Below are 19,864 nucleotides of genomic sequence, written 5' to 3' on the forward strand. Positions count from 1 at the left end.
AAGCTGTGCCCTCTTTTCCTAGACTCTCCCACCATGGGGAACTTCCTTTCCACGTCTACTGTGTCCAGGCCTTTCAACATTTAAAAGGTTTCAAAAAGAATCCCCCCCGTCCCTTACTATTCTGAATTCCAATGAGTACAGACACAGAGCCATCAGGAGTTCCTCGTATGACAACCCTTTCATTCCCAGAATCATCCTTGTGAACCACCTCTCACCCTCTCCAATGCCAGCACATCATTTCTTAGATAACAAAGCCAAACTTGTTCACAATGCTCGAGGTGAGACCTCACCAGTGCCTTATAAAGCCTCAGCATCACCTCCAATCGCTGCCTCCTACCAATCTTCCAATGCTCTAACCATGTTAGAGTCACTCCTGTAACAACACAGGCTCTTAACTTGGTAAGCAGCCTCGTGTATGACACCTTGTCAAAGGCCTTCTGAAAGTCCAAATGTACAACATGTGGCGACCCAATTACTAGCACACTCGAACCGGCTGACAATTAGCCAGAGCCAGAGACAAAGATACATAGCCTCAGGGAGTTTCAGTTACGTGCCTCTCCAAGTTTCGAGTGGGGGGAGACAGGCTTTTTAAGCAAGACTGTGTTTTGTGAAATAAACTTATTCCGTGGTTGCAGTTTACCGCTCCGTGTCGTAATTTCAGCGCTGCGCGTAGCACATCGCTACAAACATCCCTTTATTTATGCTACATGCAATCTCCTCAAAGAATTCCGACAGTTTGTCAGGCAGGGTTTACCCTGAAGGAAACCATGCTAACCTCATGCTCACCTCTCCTGTGTCACCAGATATTGCATCACCTTGTCCTTAATTGACTCCAACATTTTACCAGAGACATCAGTCTAAATCATATATGTCAAACTCAAGGCCCGCGGGCCAAATCCGGCCCGCGGTGGAATTATCTTTGGCCCGCGAGATAACATCTAATTACTATTAAAGCTGGCCCCAGTAATCGAAGCGCCTATGGCGTATGATATGGCTAATGTTGAGTTTATTCAGGTACCAGGTTTTCAGGGTTTTTAGTGTTTATTCGGCAGTCTTGCTCGGCAGTCTTCTTCATAAGAAACGGAATTTGTAAAGTGAAACACTTTGTAGTTATAGCAGAGACTGAGACACATGAGAGCAGGCTGAGAAAACGGAGGCAACGGAAGCTGCGTTCGCACGCGTCCGACTGATGCGGCCCGCATGAAGCTGCATTTTGCCCAATCCGGCCCGTGACCTAAAATGAGTTTGACACCCCTGGTCTAAATGGTCTATAATTTATTTTCTGCTGCTTGTGTCGTTTCCTAAAGAGTCGAGTGACATTTGCAATTTTCCTGTCCTCTGCCACCGTGCCAGAGTCCAATGATCTCTGAAAGATCATGACTAATGCCTCCACAATCTCTACCGCCACCTCTTCAGAACCCTGGGGTGCAGTTCACCTGGTGCAGGTGCCTTATGTAAACTTGGGTCTTTCACCTTTTCTGCGCTGCTTCTCCCTAGTAACCGCACTGACTTCTTTTCCTTCACACGCCGCAGAATCTGGCGCACTACTGGTGTCTTTTATGGCGAAGACGGAATCAAAACACTCACTTAGTTCACCTGCTATCAACTTGTTCCTCATTTATTATTTCTCCAGCTTCATTTTCTTATATCCACACTCATCTCTTTTCTTTTTTTTAACATACTTGGAAAAAGCATTTAGTATCCCCTTTGATATTGTTTGCAAACCTTGCTTTCGTATTTCATCTTTCCCCCTCTCATTATTCCTTCAGTCGCTTCCTGTAGGGTTTTAAAAATTATAGACCATCTAAATCAGGGGTGTCAAACTCATTTTAGGTCACGGGCCGGATTGAGACAAAATGCAGCTTCATGCGGGCCGGATCAGTCGGACGAGTGCGAACGCAGCTTTCGTTGCCTCCGTTTTTTCAGCCTGCTCTCACGTGTCTCAGTCTCTGCTATAACTACAAAGTGTTTCACTTTACAAATTCCGTCTCTTATGAAGAAGACTGCCGAATAAACACTAAAAACCCTGAAAACCTGGGACCTGAATAAACTCAGCATGAGCCATATCATACGCCATAGGCGCTTCGATTACTGGGGCCAGCTTTAATAGTAATTAGATATTATCCCGCGGGCCAAAGATATTTCCACCGCGGGCCGGATTTGGCCCGCGGGCCTTGAGTTTGACATATATGCTGTAGGGTTTTAAAATTTTTTCCCAGTCCTCTGTCTTCCCGCTAATCTTTGCTTTGCTCTGTGCCCTCTCTTTTGCTTCATCTTAGTTTTGGCTTCCCTTCTCAGCCACAATTGCACTATTTTCTCATTTGAGTCATTATATATATATATCCTGCCGCTTCCTTATTTTTACCAGAAGCCCACACCATTGCTGCTCTGTTGTCATCCTCGCCAGCAACTGCTCCCAGTTTAGTTTGGCCAGCTTCTCTCTCATACCACTGTGATTTCCTTTACTCCACTGAAATACTGCTACATCAGACTTTTCTTACTCCCCATCAAGTTTCAAGTTGACCTCTGTCATATTTTGATCACCAGCTCCAACGGGCTCTTTTGCCTTCAGCTCCCTAATCACCTCCCTCCCGTTCATTACATAGCACCAAAAATGAGCAACAACTGTGCAGATGTGTTTAAATGCATGAGAGGCAGGTGTTAACAGACTTTTCATGAAGTCGGGACAGAGCAAAAACCAGGAAAATAGATGAGGTGTGAAGGGAAGTTTTGAAAGGTGCACGGGCAACGACATTTTCACGCAGAGGTTGGCGTTTATGTGGAACGAGCTGCTGGAGGAAGTGAATGAGGCGCATTCAAACAAGAGGACGTGATTTGAGAGTTAGGGGGCAAAAGTTTAAGGGAAACACGAGGGGGTATTTCTTTACTCAGAGAGTGATAGCTGTGTGGAATGAGCTTCCTGTAGAAGGAGTAGAGGCCAGTTCAGTTGTGTCATTTAAGGTAAAATTGGATAGGTATATGGACAGGAAAGGAGTGGAGGGTTATGGGCTGAGTGCGGGTCGGTGGGACTAGGTGAGATTAAGAGTTCAGCACGGACTAGGAGGGCCGGAATGGCCTGTTTCTGTGCTGTGATTGTTATATGGTTATATGGACTGAAGAAGGAGGGGGCAGGGGCCCTATAAAATGGTGGGGGGGTGGGTGGAAGGTGCCAGGTGAAAAACCAATCAGAGGAAAGATCAAGTGGTGGGGGAGGAGAAGCAGGGAGGGGACAGGCTGGAGACGTGAAGAAGGAATGTAAGGGGAAAGCACTATGGCTAGTAGAAAAAGACAGAATCATGAGAGAGGTGATAGGCAGCTAGGAGAGGAGGCAGAGTGAAAGTGGGATGGTGGAAGGGAGAGAGTGGGAATCAGAATATGAGGATTGGATATTTTCTGGGACATTCATCGCTGTCATTTCAGGAGTCCGTGAGCAGAATTTTACTTTGTCTTATTATCGATGGAAGTATCAAATGAAACCATGTGATCTCAAACACTGATTGTTGAAATGCAGTTAAAAAGTTCTTCATCAGTTGAGCTATTTTGACTATGTTCTCTGTTCCCATGGAAGATGTTCAACAGAAACACAAGGAGACTTTGCGGGCACAAACTGAAACACTGAGAGTGAACACAATCCTGATGACGGAGAAGGTGAAGGTTTTCCAGCTGGCTGATCGATACGCTGAGCTCACGGTCATTTCTACTGTTCGAGGTCGGACACTGGTGGAACATGAGCTGCTGGCAAGAGGCAGAGACCATGAGGATTATAGAGAGGAACAACTCCGCACACAGCTGGAAAAAATCCGTACTGATCAGTTATTCCAGAACAGCTTTTCCCGGAGTAAATCCAAATCTGGGAGTTCAGCAGCAGTGGCCGGAGTCCCGGGGATCGGGAAAACAATGATGGTACAAAAGATTGTTTATGACTGGGCCATGGGGAAAATATACCAACAATTCCAGTTTGTCTTCAGTTTCAAATTCCGAGATTTAAACAGTATTAACTGTCGAATAAACCTGAGGGAACTGATTCTGGATCAGTATCCTTACTTTGGGAATTTACTGAGAGAGGTCTGGAAGAACCCAGAGGGATTACTGTTCATATTCGATGGTTTGGATGAATTCAAACACAAAATCGATTTTGCGGACAGTCGGAGAGATACAGAACCCAAGCACCACTGCCCAGATCCCGAGTGGTGGTGTGAAGTGTCTGACATTGTGTACAGTTTAATCCAGGGCAAGCTGCTCCCAGGGTGTTCAGTGCTGGTGACCACCCGTCCCACTGCGTTACATTTATTGGAAAAGGCAGAGATCAGTGTCCGGGCTGAAATCCTGGGATTTGTTGATGAGGAACGGAAGGAATATTTCTTCAAACATTTTGAAGATCAGACGGTGGCGGAAGCGATTTTCAAACATGTGAAGGAGAACGAGATCCTGTACACCATGAGTTACAACCCCTCTTACTGCTGGATCCTCGCTCTGGCACTGGGCCCCTTCTTCACACAAAGAGTCAGGGACCCACAGCGAGTTCCCAAGACCATCACCCAACTGTACTCCTACTATATTTACAACATACTGAAAAACCACGGCCGAGATATTGAGAACCCCCGTGATGTGTTACTCAGGGTTGGTCAGATGGCCTTCAGAGGAGTGTCTGAAAAGAAGATTGTGTTTACATATGAAGATTTGGTCAACTACAATCTGCAGCCTTCCCAGTTCCTATCCGGGTTCCTGATGGAGCTTTTGGAGAGAGAGGATTCTGCCCAGAGCGTGGTGTACACATTCCCACACCTCACCATCCAAGAGTTTGTAGCTGCAGTTGCACAATTCCTGAATCCACATCCCGGGGATATCCTGAAATTCCTCACTGATGCCCACAACACGACAGATGGGCGATTTGAGGTATTTCTCCGTTTTGTTGCTGGTCTCTCCTCCCCAATGACAGCTCGGAGCCTGGAGGAGTTTCTGGGTCCATTTCCTCATGAAACAACCTGCCGGGTGATTGACTGGGTGAAGGAGGAGGTTAAACGCCAGAGTGGAAACACATGGAGTGAAGCTGGTAAAAGGAGCCTCCTGAACACATTGCACTACCTGTTTGAGTCTCAGAATCGTGGACTGGCTCAGGCCGCACTGGGATCTGTGGAAACACTTTCATTCAGTAGAGTGACACTGACTCCGATTGACTGCGCGGTCCTGTCTCATGTCATCGGACTCTGTGTTACAATAAAACAACTCGACCTGGAGCGCTGCCGCATTCAGTGTGAAGGAATCCAGCGGCTGGGACCCGGGCTGCACAAGTGCCAGGAGTTGAGGTAACTTGATTTATTTCTCACTCGGAACTGTGAAACTGTTCTATTGTGTCATTTCAATGAAAAGGGATTTGGGTTAAACTGTGATAAATCAGATTGTGAAGAATTGTGACAAATGCCCAGGGGATCGGTGAGTAATTCCCCAAGGACGGGAGGGTCTGTGGTTCCTTGTGAAGGTATGCTGGAGACTTCATCAGATCAGTGAACAACAGCCATTGTTTCTCACTGCCTTTGAAACATCCACTGACGACGTTTCTTCTCACTGTTACTGACACCCAGACCGCAGCAGGAGTGTCAGAGCTTCACACCACTTCCCAATCAATGACAAGAATGGGTCAGAGGAGTTTCCCAGTGAGAGGTTGCCCTCCTTCTCCCTGTGTGACTACCTGCATCACTCCACCTGTGTGACTCTGCTCACGACCAAATAACCAGCACCCATGTGGGCATCTCCTCTCATCTCAGTTCAGACCTGTTCTTCCCATGCGAACTGCTTCCACATCACCTTCTCCTGTGGGATGATCTTATCTCAGCACAAGGCTCCTGTTGGAACTCTGCACCATACCCATTCCCTGTGTGGTGATCTCTCTTCCTCGTGTAGGTATCTGCGCCCTCATTCCCCTTCCTCCTGTCTCTCTCTTCCCCATGCCCTTCCTGGTATGATCTGTCTTCTCATCAGTTTTCCTCTGGTTGAAGTCATCTGCTATTTCCCATGGTCATTTTCCCACCCACAACTCCACATCTCTGAGGAATTTTCGCCCACTCTTCATCCTGCCCTCCCGACCCTCTCACATCAGGAACATTTTTTCTAACCATCGGGGAATGAGACAGAATATGGGGAGTTTACAGGGTCACACCAACAGATTAAATTACTGACATTCGGTGAATACCCTGGACTGGGCACTGAGGGACATCGACAGTGATGTGAACTTCAATCAGTGGTTTACTGAAGTATTTAATGTTTCCTGAAATATCAGATTGATGAAATTCCCTCAGACCAATGGTTTGAATCAGTTCGTTCATCAATTTGTCTGTTTGTGTTTAGACTTGGGTGGAATCGTCTGGGAGATCTAGGAGTGAAACTACTGTCTATTGCTCTGAGGAACCCGGAGTGTAAAATACAGAAACTAGAGTAAGTACCAGACTGTGGGAAATTGAGTTTAAACCCAACATTGTTTTGATCAGTAATCTTGTTACTGATAAACACTAGGAAGATGTTCTGTCTCCTGACTCTCTCTGTCCTTCACCCTCCCTGTTTCTCATCTCCAGGATGAGGGATGTTGGTCTCACAGATTCTGGTGCTGAGGATCTCGTCTTGGCTCTCAGTACAAACCGATCACTGACGGATCTGGACCTGAGTTATAATAAACTGGGGGATTCAGGAGTGAAACTGGTGTCTGCGGCTCTGAGGAACCCGGAGTGTAAAATACAGAAACTGTGGTAAGTACCAAACTGTGGGAGATTGTGTTTACAGTTACTGGCTGTCTGTCACTGAACATGAATGTGATCAGTAATTGTGTTACTGATAAACACTGGGGATTTGTACCGTCTCCTGTCTCTCTGTGTCCTTCATCCTCACTCTCTCTCATCTCTAGGCTGAACAGTGTCGGTCTCACAGATTCTGGTGCCGAGGATCTCGTCTCCGCTCTCAGTACAAACTCATCACTGACGGAGCTGAGCCTGGGATCAAATTCGCTGACAGACCGATCTGTCCCCGCTCTCCGCCGCCTCATACTGACCCTCCCGAGTCTGAAGCGGATCTGGTGAGTGTTTCTGTTGGTGTCAATGTGATACAATTTTAGCGGATCCATGGGTTTTCTGGTGACATTTGTTTGAATGTTGTTGAAACGTTAATCCCCAGTCCCCTGTTGCCAACACTGTTGTGTAATCTGCTTATTTCCTCTTTATTCTTCCACCTGTTTCAGGCTGGGGTGGAATCGGTTCAGCTGGACTGGGAGGAAGGAACTGAGATCTCTGCAGGAACCCAGACCTGGACTGGCAGTGATCCTGTGATCATCCCTGCCTGCAGGGTGGGGACATTGTGACCAATTTCCCAGCCTTGTCCCTTAATTGGGCTGATCATGCTGTGATGTCAGAAGCGGTTCAACAACAACATAATTCCACCTCCTGCTTCCACTGAATGTCCGCGTCCGGCCTGCCTGGGGAATTACACAGATAGGAAGGGTCCGGGGCTCAGCCTTGGGAGAAAATAACTTTGCTCCCCTTGCTGAGGACAGTACATGCCGCAGCCTGGCCAATATAATGATGTTAAATTGACAAATGTCTTTAATGTATCTGTCGCAATTACCACCCTTGGCAGGTCAATAGACAATAGACAATCAGTGCAGAAGTAGACCATTTGGCCCTTCGAGCCTGCACCGCCATTTTGAGATCATGGCTGATCAACTACTATCAATACCCGGTTCCTGCCTTGTCCCCATATCCCTCGATTCCCCTATCCATAAGATACCTATCTAGCTCCTTCTTGAAAGCATCCAGAGAATTGGCCTCCACTACCTTCGAGACAGTGCATTCCACACCCCCACAACTCTCTGGGAGAAGAAGCTTTTTCTTAACTCTGTCCTAAATGACCTACCCCTTATTCTCAAACCATGCCCTCTGGTACTGGACTCTCCCAGCATCTGGAACATATTTCCTGCCTCTATCTTGTCCAATCCCTTAATAATCTTATATGTTTCAATCAGATCCCCTCTCAATCTGCTTAATTCCAGCGTATACAAGCCCAGTCTCTCTAACCTCTCTGCGTAAGACAGTCCAGACGTCCCAGGAATTAACCTCGTGAATCTACGCTGCACTTCCTCTACAGCCAGGATGTCCTTCCTTAACCCTGGAGACCAAAACTGTACACAATACTCCAGGTGTGGTCTCACCAGGGCCCTGTACAAATGCAAGAGGATTTCCTTGCTCTTGTACTCAATTCCCTTTGTAATAAAGGCCAACATTCCATTAGCCTTCTTCACTGCCTGCTGCACTTGCTCATTCACCTTCAGTGACTGATGAACAAGGACTCCTAGATCTCTTTGTATTTCTCCCTTACCTAACTCTACACCGTTCAGATAATAATCTGCCTTCCTGGTCTTACTCCCAAAGTGGATAACCTCACACTTATTCATATTAAACGTCATCTGCCAAGTATCTGCCCACTCACCCAGCCTATCCAAGTCACCCTGAATTCTCCTAACATCCTCATCACATGTCACACTGCCACCCAGCTTAGTATCATCAGCAAATTTGCTGATGTTATTTTCTATGCCTTCATCCAAATCGTTAACGTAAATGGTAAACAGCTGTGGTCCCAATACCGAGCCCTGTGGCACCCCACTAGTCACCACCTGCCATTCCGAGAAACACCCATTCACCGCTACCCTTTGCTTTCTATCTGCCAACCAGTTTTCTATCCATGTCAATATCTTCCCCCCAATGCCATGAGCTCTGATTTTACCCACCAATCTCCTACGTGGGACCTTATCAAATGCCTTCTGAAAATCGAGGTACACTACATCCACTGGATCTCCCCCGTCTAACTTCCTGGTTACATCCTCGAAAAACTCCAACAGATTAGTCAAGCATGATTTACCCTTGGTAAATCCATGCTGGCTCGGCCCAATCCTATCACTGCTATCTGGATATGCCACTATTTCATCCTTAATAATGGACTCTAGCATCTTCCCCACCATCGATGTCAGGCTGACAGGTCGATAGTTCTCCGTTTTCTCCCTCCCTCCTTTCTTAAAAAGTGGGATAATATTAGCCATTCTCCAATCCTCAGGAACTGATCCTGAATCTAAGGAACATTGGAAAATGATTACCAATGCATCCGCAATTTCCAGAGCCACCTCCTTTTGTACCCTAGGGTGTAGACCATCTAGACTTGGGGACTTGTCAGCTTTCAGTCCCATCAGTCTTCTCATCACCGTTTCCTCCCTAATGTCAATCTGTTTCATTTCCTCTGTTATCCTATGTCCTTGGCCCATCCATACATCTGGGAGATTGCTTGTGTCTTCCTTAGTGGCTTCCTGCCGCCAACCACTCTCTGTTAAAATAACATACCTCCCCTAAATCGTCTTCCAATCTCTGTAAAATTACGTGCCTATCTTAACATCACTTACAAGTTTCCAATGGATCTTCCTTTATCACCTTCCCAGACAACACAGTCCAGGCACACACCACTGTTTGTATAATAAGAAAAAAAAAACAAAAACACCTCATATCTCTTTGGAATTACCCAAATCTCAGCTTAAATAGAGATGCCATCTGGTACTGGACATTTCACCCCTGGGAGAAAGCTCCTGCCTCTCTATTTCTTTCATAATAGTATAATTGTCTCTCAGATCTACTCTCAACATTCTCCACTCCGCAGAAAACCACCCCAGTTTTTCCAAGCTCCTCTTATCTGTTACAGTACATCTCCGGCAACAATGAATATAGAATTCAGACAGGTATTTTAGAAACAAATAATCAATTTAGTTAACTCTATTTGACCAAAAATGAAAAGAAAACAAACCGCTGACTGAACCGGAAGATAACTGCGGTACAGCTACTCAAACAGTTCTTAAAGTGATAAATGCAAATGCAGTTCTTAAAGTGGTAAATGCGAATGCAGTTCTTAAAGTGGTAAATGCGAATGCAGTTCTTAAAGTGGTAAATGCAAATGCAGTTCTTAAAGTGGTAAATGCGAAAGTCCAAATCATTTATGCAGTCAATGAGGAGAGACTTTCCTGAAGTAATGAATTCCTCGGCAACGTGACGTTACTGCTGAGCTCAGCCGAAATATGCCCGGACCGAAAGATTCACGATGAAGGAAATAAAAATGGCTTGAAGGAGCTGACCTTTTCCTTGGTGAATAACACTGCCCCGACCCTTTCTGCATTTACTGCAGGGGTTATCTCAGATGCAGGTTACTATTTCCTGAATGAAGATCCAATAAGGTAGATCCTGTATTAAACCGCCACCGACGCCAACTTTACTCGATCCTTCGGGTTCCCGTACTTCGGTAAAATCTTCACTCGCCAATACTTAGACATTAAAAATAAATCAAAGATACATCAACCGTAACTAGCCATGATTTTCAAAACTGCCGGCACAACGATAATGTACCTCACAGTAGAAATTCAAACTCCACTTTAAAACAAAACTGTGTCATGAAACCAGATACGCAGCATAACCTAGTAACCAACGACTTAAACAACATCTCACCACAAAACTCCTGCAACACAGCAGGCTTTCCAGTTTGAGACCTGTTGAGAACATGTCATCACGTGATCTCACAATGGCGGGAATCTACATCAACCCACCATCACAAGACCATTACAACATGCTCACCAGATACTCAATTACATCATGGTCATGTGACAGTCACAAGATACCCACGGGGTATGTAACATCTCCCTCCAAAAAGAAATTTTTGGTCTGTCAAGAGCAAAATTTTAACAACTAACTAATTACAAAAAAACACAAATGTATAAAATCTACAACATACACAATATACACAGTATTATCAAACAGCACCTATACAGTAGGAGTGTTACAAATGTTAAATATCACTCCATAAAAAAAATTACACTGTACATTCAACATCTAGATAGACAGACAGCAAATCACATTATCTTTGCCTTTAACATGAATTATCAAAATATTATACTCCTGTAATATCAGACTCCAATTTAGTAACCTTCTATTTTTGTGTTTTCATCTTACTCAGAAACACTAACGGATTATGATTGGTGTAAACTTTAAGTGGTTTTTGAGTTGTACCAACATACACGTCAAAGGCGGGCTCTGTCGTGGGCAAAGTACTGGAGAGTTTAACATCAGTAGCTGAGCGAAGGGCGCTGAGTAGGCTACGGTCAATTATGGAAAACTCTGAACATCCTCTACATAGCACCATCCAGAGACAGAGAAGCAGTTTCAGCGACAGGTTACTATCGATGCAATGCTCCTCAGACAGGATGAAGAGGTCAATACTCCCCAATGCCATTAGGCTTTACAATTCAACCGCCAGGACTTAATAACTTTTTAAAAGCTATTATTAATGCTTTTTGAGATAGTGATTTAGATGCATATCATATTTTTTACTGAGTTAAGTATCGTATGTAATTAGGTTTGCTACAACAAGTGTATGGGACATTGGAAAAAAAGTTGAATTTCCCCATGGGGATGAATAAAGTATCTATCTGTCTATCTATCTATCTATCTATCTATCTATCTATCTATCTATCTATCTATCTATCTATCTATCTATCTATCTATCTATCTATCTATCTATCTATCTATCTATCTATCTATCTATCTAAACCTGTAGAGTCAAAACAAGACATAATAATTTCTTTTCTAGAGTTGAATAGTTTCTTTGAAGCTCATTAAATTTCTTAGAAAACTAAGCTACTGGATGTTCAACCTCATCACCATCATTTATTTGAAGTAACACTGCTCCTGCAGCCTCATCGCTAGCATCTACAGCTAATGAAAATGTTTCTTCAAAGTCATGTGCTCTGAGCACAGGTTGAGGACATATCATAGTTTTCAATTTCTCAAATGCCTCTGGACAAAGCACTGTCCAAATGAACTTTTCATTTTTCTTCAAGGGGTTAGTTAATGGAAGGGCAATATCAGAAAAACTTTTACAGAATTTTGGGTAACATCCTACCATTCCCAAGAATCTTCAGAGAGTTTTTTTTGTTTACCAGTTTGAGTGGGGACCTCTAAAGTTGTCTGAACGGGAGCTAACATACCTTGACCCTCAACATAACCAAGGGAAGTAACAGTGGCGTGACCAAATTAACTTTTAGCTAAGTTAATAGTTGTTAGCTTTTGAACGCCTTTCAAATAGTTTCTCCACCGCAGTAACACGTGCTTCCCAAGTATCATTCCCTGTAACAAAATCGTCAATATAGGCACCTGTATCTTTTAATCCATGAATCATCCCAAATGATTTTAACAGAATTTATCATCCACTGGAAAGTACTTGGGGCATTATTCATCCCAAATGGAGGAACATTATATTTATATAACCCAGATGGGGTTACAAATGGAGAAATCTCTCATCCACTCTAGGGATCGAATATTCTTCTATTTTCGATACAGCAGTAACCTTCCTGTAGTCAGTACAAAACTGAATACTACCATCCGACTTGGGCACCATAAAACAAGCTGAGCTCCAAATTGAATTGAAAGATCGAATAATATTATTCTCTAACATATAGTTAATTTCCTTCTCAGCAGGTTCACATTTTTCCGTGTCAATCCGATATGGATGCTGCTTTATGGGTTTGGGATCTCTAACATCAACATCATGTGAAGCTACTGTGGCTCTTTTAGGAATGTCTGGAAATAAATCCCTATACTTAAAAATTAATTGCTTCATCTGCTGCTTCTGCTCTGGCTGTAAATGAGCTAATTTCTCATCAATATTTTCCAGAATTGTTGCGTTTAGTAATTTGGCAGAAACAGTGTTGGGTTCAGAATGAGTTTCAGATGAATCATCCATATAACCATATAACCATATAACAATCACAGCACGGAAACAGGCCATTCCGGCCCTCCTAGTCCGTGCCGAACTCTTAATCTCACCAAGTCCCACCTACCCGCACTCAGCCCATAACCCTCCACTCCTTTCCTGTCCATATACCTATCCAATTTTACCTTAAATAACACAACTGAACTGGCCTCTACCACTTCTACAGGAAGCTCATTCCACACAGCTATCACTCTCTGAGTAAAGAAATACCCCCTCGTGTTTCCCTTAAACTTTTGTCCCCTAACTCTCAAATCATGTCCTCTCGTTTGAATCTCCCCTACTCTCAATGGAAACAGCCTATTCACGTCAACTCTATCTATCCCTCTCAAAATTTTAAATACCTCGATCAAATCCCCCCTCAACCTAGAGACCTAACTTGTTCAGCCTTTCTCTGTAACTTAAGTCCATTATGTTCCTAGTGAGATCTGACTCATTATTGACCACAATAGTCACAGTAGTAGACTGTTCCTCATAATATGGTTTTATCATATTTATATGACATTGCTGGGTTGGCCTTCTTCAATCTGGTATCTTTAACACATAATCCACATCATTCACTTTAGACGTAATTTCATAAGGATGACGCAATTTAGCTTGTAAAGGGCTCGTTTACACCGGGAAAAGAACGTACACCTTATATCCAGGCTTAAAGGACCTCATCCTAGCTTCCTTATCGTACCGGGTTTTCATTTTCTCCTGAGCCAATTTTAAATTCTCCCTAGCTAAACTACAAGCTTTATGGAATCGATCCTTAAATTTTTTTAAATAATCCAACAAATTAGTGTACACCTCCTTATTGATCCATTATTCTGTTAATAAGGCCAAAGGTCCTCTAACTCTATGCCCAAACACAAGTTCAAATGGACGAAAACGTAACGATCCCTGTACCGACTCCCGTACTGCAAATAGAAGTAAGTGTATGCCCTCATCCCGATCATTTTCATTTTCTACACAATACGTCCTAATCATAGTCTTGAGGGTAGAAAGAAACCTCTCCCATGCTCCTTGCTATTCTGGATGTTATGCAGATGAGGTAATCTGCTTAGCTTCCAGCTTATAAATTATCTGTTGAAACAATCCAGACATAATTACTACCTTGATCAGATTGTATTTCCTTAGGCAACCCAAAATAAGTTAAGAATTTTATAAGAGCCTTTGTTACAGTTTTCGTCACCCCTTGAAGTCCACCCAAGGGCACACTATGAGCTAAAGTTAAAATCTCATTCCGATAAACCTTAGGGACAACCTTCCAAGCATCACTTGCAGCAATTGCAGGTGATCTCCACTCCCTCATTAATACCCCTTTCTCAAAATAATAACCCCCTACTGGCACCTTCCCAGTTTCATTATCCAGAAGAGCTTGTACCTTTAATTTAATAATCTCACGGTCTCCACTCCGCTCTGCTATCTCCTCCATCTGAGACAGAGACAAAATTTCATGGTCAGACTTTCTCCAAGAATCTTGACCAAACGATGAAGGTAAGAAAGTTCCTGACACATCCTCAAAACTCGAATCTCGAGTTGAACTGTCATGGGGAACAACCTCATCCTGCACATCAACATTTTTACCCATAGCTCGAGTTACAGCACAGGAGGAATCTGTGTTAGAATCCGTCCATGGCTCCTCTGACTTTATTGTCAAATGCACTTCAGGAAAAACTTGTCCATCGGTAAGTCATTCCCTAACAATGGAGAAACATTATTCACGGTTAAGCTGGGTTGTAGTCCTACTTTAACAGGTCCTGTAACTAACCCCGACCTTAAATTTAATCTATGCAAATGTACAGGCATAAGGGGACTCCCAACACCTCGTATATAATTTAGCTCACCAGTGTCAGACTCATCATTAAACTTTAACACACTGTCTAACATCAGTGATTGAGAAGCTCCAGTATCCCTAAGGATTTTAATTGGCACCGGAGTGCAACCCTCGTTCAAGGATACAAAGCCTTCAGTTACAAAATGATCATATCCTCCTCTTAACTTGGTCACACTGACTATGTTTCAGAATGTTACACACAAGCATTTCGTACTGCTTCCTTCTTCTTCAATCGGAAACAGTTAGCTATTACGTGACCAGGTTTCTTACAATAATTACATATTACTGTCTTTCCTTCACGAGGAAATCTGCAGATACTGGCAATTCAAGCAACACACACAAAATGCTGGCAGAACGCAGCATCTATAGGGAGAAGCGCTGTCGACGTTTCGGGCCGAGACCCTTCGTCAGGACTAACTGAAAGGAAAGATAGTAAGAGACTTGAAAGAAGGAGGGGCAGGGGAAAATGCAAAATGATAGGAGAAGACCGGAGGGGGTGAAGCGGAGAGCCGGAAAGGTGATCGGTAAAAGGGATACAGAACTAGAGAAGGGAAAGTATCATGGGACGGGAGGCCTAAGGAGAAAGAAAGGGGGAGGGGGAGCACCAGAGGGAGATGGAGAACAGGCAGAGTGATGGGCAGAAAGAGAGAAGAAAAAGGAGGGATAAAAAGCTAAATATATCAGGGATGGGGTAAGAAGGGGAGGAGGGGCATTAACGGAAGTTAGAGAAGTCAATGTTCGTGCCATCAGGTTGGAGGCTACCCAGCCGGTATATAAGGTGTTGTTCCTCCAACCTGAGTGTGGCTTCATCTTGACAGTAGAGGAGGCCATGGATAGACATATCAGAATGGGAATGGGACGTGGAATTAAAATGTGTGGCCTCTGGGAGATCCTGCTTTCCTTGGCAGACCGAGCGTAGGTGATGGTCTCCCAGTCTGTGTCGGGTCTCACCAAAGGCCACACCGGGAGCACCGGACGCAGTATACCACACCAGCCGACTCACAGGTGAAGTGTCACCTCACCTGGAAGGACTGTCTGGGGCCCTGAATGGTGGTGAGGGAGGAAGTGTAAGGGCAGGTGTAGCACTTGTTCCGCTTGCAAGGATAAGTGCCAGGAGGGAGATCGGTGGGAAGGCATGGGGTGATGAATGGACAAAGGAGTCGCATAGGGAGCGATCCCTGCGGAAAGCAGAAAGGGAATGTGGAGGGAAAGATGTGCTTGGAGGTGGAATCCCGTCGGAGGTGGCGGAAGTAATGTAGGATTATACGTTGGACCCGGAGGCTGGTGGGGTGGTAGGTGAGGACAAGGGGAACCCTATCCCGAGTGGAGTGGCGGGCGGATGGGGTGAGGGCAGACGTGCAGGAAATGGGAGAGACGCGTTTGAGAGCAGAGTTGATGGGAAGGGAAGCCCCTTTGCTTAAAAAACGAAAACATCTTCGTCCTGGAATAAAAAAGGAGGACATCTCCTTCGTCCTGCTGAGCTCGTTGACTTCATTAACTTTGCCTCCAACTTTCACCCTGCCCTCAAATTTACCTGGTCCATTTCCGACACCTCCCTCCCCTTTCTTGATCTTTCTGTCTCCATCTCTGGAGACGGCTTATCTACTGATATCTACTATAGGCCGACAGACTCTCACAGCTACCTGGACTATTATTCTTCCCGCCCTGTCTCTTGCAAAAATGCTATCCCCTTCTCACCTTAAATAGAGATTCCATCTGTTACTTGAAATTTCACGCCTGTCAAAAATATCCGGCCTCACTGATTTCTCTACGTCTCTCACAATATTATAATCATCTATCAGATCTACTCTCAGCCTCTTCCACTCCATGGAAAACCACCCCAGTTTACTCAAACACCCGTTATCGTCCTCTAATCCAGGCATCATCCTGGTTTCCGTCTTCAGCATCATCTACAAAGCCTGGGCCTCCTTCCCGTGATGGGCCACCAGAGTGGAACGCGTTGCTCCAGGTGCAGCCTTACTGTCTTGTGAAGCTCTCCATGCTAGTTCCTTTCCAGTAACACCATGAGCTCTCGTCTTGTTAAGCAAACCCATGCACAAGCACCTTGTCAAATGCCTTCTGAAAACCTCCGTAAACAATGTCCACTGACTCTCCTTTTGGCTATACTGGCTGTTATTTCCTCAAAAAAAAAAATCGCAACGTATCTGTGGGGCGAGATTTCTCATGAATGACACCATGCAGACTTTGGTCTATGTTATCAAGTCTTCAGAAGCTTCATCTTCCAACATTTTCCTCGCCGTGAAGTTAGGGTAACTGGCAGATGATTTGCTGTTTTTGCCTCGTTTCCCCCCCACCCCCCCCCACCCCCTCTTAAGTAATGGAGTGACATCTTCAGTTTTCCAGCCCTCAGGAATCTTTTCAGATTTGAGTGACTCCCAAAGGACGCTCCCAATGCCTCCACAATCTCTTCAGCTACTCTTTTCAGAGATCTGAGGTTTTTAAGCATCCATCCAAATGACTTGTCTACCTTCAGATATTCCAGCCTGCCCGGCACCTTCTCATCAGTCGTAGTAGACTGTGGTGAACTACTGTGTCTGGACTGCTCCTGTGGCTCCTCCCACAGACCCCCTGCTGACTGCTCCTGTGGCTCCTCCCACAGACCCCTGCTGACTGCTCCTGTGGCTCCTCCCACAGACCCACTGCTCCTGTGGCTCCTCCCATAGACCCCTGTCTGGACTGCTCCTGTGGCTCCTTCCACAGACCCCCGCTGACAGCTCCTGTGGCTCCTCCCACAGACCCACTGCTGACTGCTCCTGTGGCTCCTCCCACCGACCCCTGTCTGGGACTGCTCCTGTGGCTCCTTCCACAGACCCCCGCTGACAGCTCCTGTGGCTCCTCCCACAGACCCACTGCTGACTGCTCCTGTGGCTCCTCCCACAGACCCACTGCTGACTGCTCCTGTGGCTCCTCCCACAGACCCCTGTCTGGACTGCTCCTGTGGCTCCTCCCACAGACCCCCCGCTGACAGTTCCTGTGGCTCCTCCCACAGACCCCTGCTGACAGTTCCTGTGGCTCCTCCCACAGACCCCTGCTGACTGCTCCTGTGGCTCCTCCCACAGACCCTGCTGACTGCTCCTGTGGCTCCTCCCACAGACCCCTGCTGACTGCTCCTGTGGCTCCTCCCACAGACCCCTGCTGACTGCTCCTGTGGCTCCTCCCACAGACCCCTGCTGACTCCTCCCACAGACCCCTTCTGACTGCTCCTGTGGCTCCTCCCAGAGACCCCTTCTGACTGCTCCTGTGGCTCCTCCCACAGACCCACTGCTCCTGTGGCTCCTCCCAAAGACCCCTGCTGACTCCTCCCACAGACCCCTGCTGACTGCTCCTGTGGCTCCTCCCCCACAGACCCCTGCTGACTCCTCCCGTGGCTCCTCCCACAGACCCCTGCTGACTGCTCCTGTGGCTCCTCCCAGAGACCCCCTGCTGACTGCTCCTGTGGCTCCTCCCACAGACCCCTGCTGACTGCTCCTGTGGCTCCTCCCACAGACCCCTGCTGACTGCTCCTGTGGCTCCTCCCACAGACCCCCTGCTGACTGCTCCTGTGGCTCCTCCCACAGACCCCTGTATAAAGGCGATTGAGGTCTGAGCCCGGCCTCATTCTCCGAGGATGTAGTGTTGTTCATTCTTCCATCCACAATCTCTTCAGCTACTCTTTTTCAGAGATCTGAGGTTTTTAAGCATCCATCCAAATGACTTGTCTACCTTCAGATATTCCAGCCTGCCCTGCACCTCCTCATCAGTCGTAGTAGACACAATCAATTCTGTCTCCTGACATTCTTCAATTTCTAGAGTACTTGCTGGAGACTTCCACAGTGAGGACTGGTGTCCGATACCTTTTGGGATCGTGTGCCTTTTGCTTCTACTCTCCCCCCCCCCCCCGCCTCCCCCGTGCATCACATCCACAATCACTTCTCTTGTGTTCTTTATATCACTGGAAAAAAACAAAACAAATACTGAGACTTTTGTGGGAGAAGACGTCCTCCCTGCTGAGGAGCGAGCAGGGAGGAAGAAGGGAGCAGTGACAGGGAGGAGCATGGGAAAGGGGGCGATGTAACACGAGTCCCATCTCATTGGATCCTATCTCAAACTTGGAATATCTGGGCAGCAAATATTCATTCAGCAGGATGCTCTTTTTTGATTACTCCTCAACATTTAATACCATCACCCCCCTGAAAATTGATCAATAAGCTTCAAGTGGCCTTCCTTGTGCAATTGGAGAGAGACTTGAGAGATTGGGACTGAGAGAAACCGGTCAGTATATGGATATGTCCCAGAGAAAACAGAACTGAAAGATGCTGGTCAGCACACAGATATTCCCATTAGAAGGATGAACAGACGCTGGCCATTGTGCTGAAACAGCTTAAGTCACCCACAGAGACACTCAGGCCATTAGAGGATCAGCCTCAGAGAAAGGGGAAGACTGAGAGATACCAGTGCACGGATATCCCCAGAGACAGGGACTAAAGACAATTGTCAAATGTACTGATATCCACTGAGCGATGAGAACTGACAAGCACTGATCCCCCAGAAAGATAGTGGCCTGAGCGACACCTGTCAGTACACAGATCACCCTGCAAGGAAGGTGTGGGGAGAGAGGAAGGGGCAGAGAGATAGAGAGATGGAGGCACATTGTTTAGTGCACAGGAGAGAATGGGATGACTCTGTTTAATGTATAGATACCCCTTCCCCCCCCCCCCCGAGAGAGACAGAGACTGAGAATTAGTCGACAGTGCACAGATATCCACATGAGAGAGAAAGATTGCGATACACTGGGTGGTGTATTGATCTCCGAGAGAGAGAGAGAGAGAGAGAGAGAGAGAGAGAGAGAGAGAGACGAGGAGAGAGAGAGAGAGAGAGAGAGAGAGAGGAGAGAGAGGAGAGAGGGAGAGAGAGAGAGAGAGAGAGGGAGAGAGAGAAATACAAATACCCTCTGAAAGAGAGGTACTGAGAGACACGGATCAACGTACAGATACCCCGTGAGTGAGAGTAAAAAGGCTGTGAGACACCAGTCAGTGTACGGATATACTCTGAGAGCGAAGGGAAGGGTTGAAAGACGTGCAGATATTGGCTGAAAAAGAGTGAAACACTGAGACAGCGGTCAGTATATAGCCATACCCTCAGAGAGAGACGGGGAAACGCTGGTCAAGGTACAGATATCCATCTGAGAGAGGCACTGAGGGAACTTGT

This window comes from Hemitrygon akajei, unplaced genomic scaffold (assembly GCF_048418815.1).
Source record: "Hemitrygon akajei unplaced genomic scaffold, sHemAka1.3 Scf000076, whole genome shotgun sequence".
Lineage (NCBI taxonomy): Eukaryota > Metazoa > Chordata > Chondrichthyes > Myliobatiformes > Dasyatidae > Hemitrygon > Hemitrygon akajei.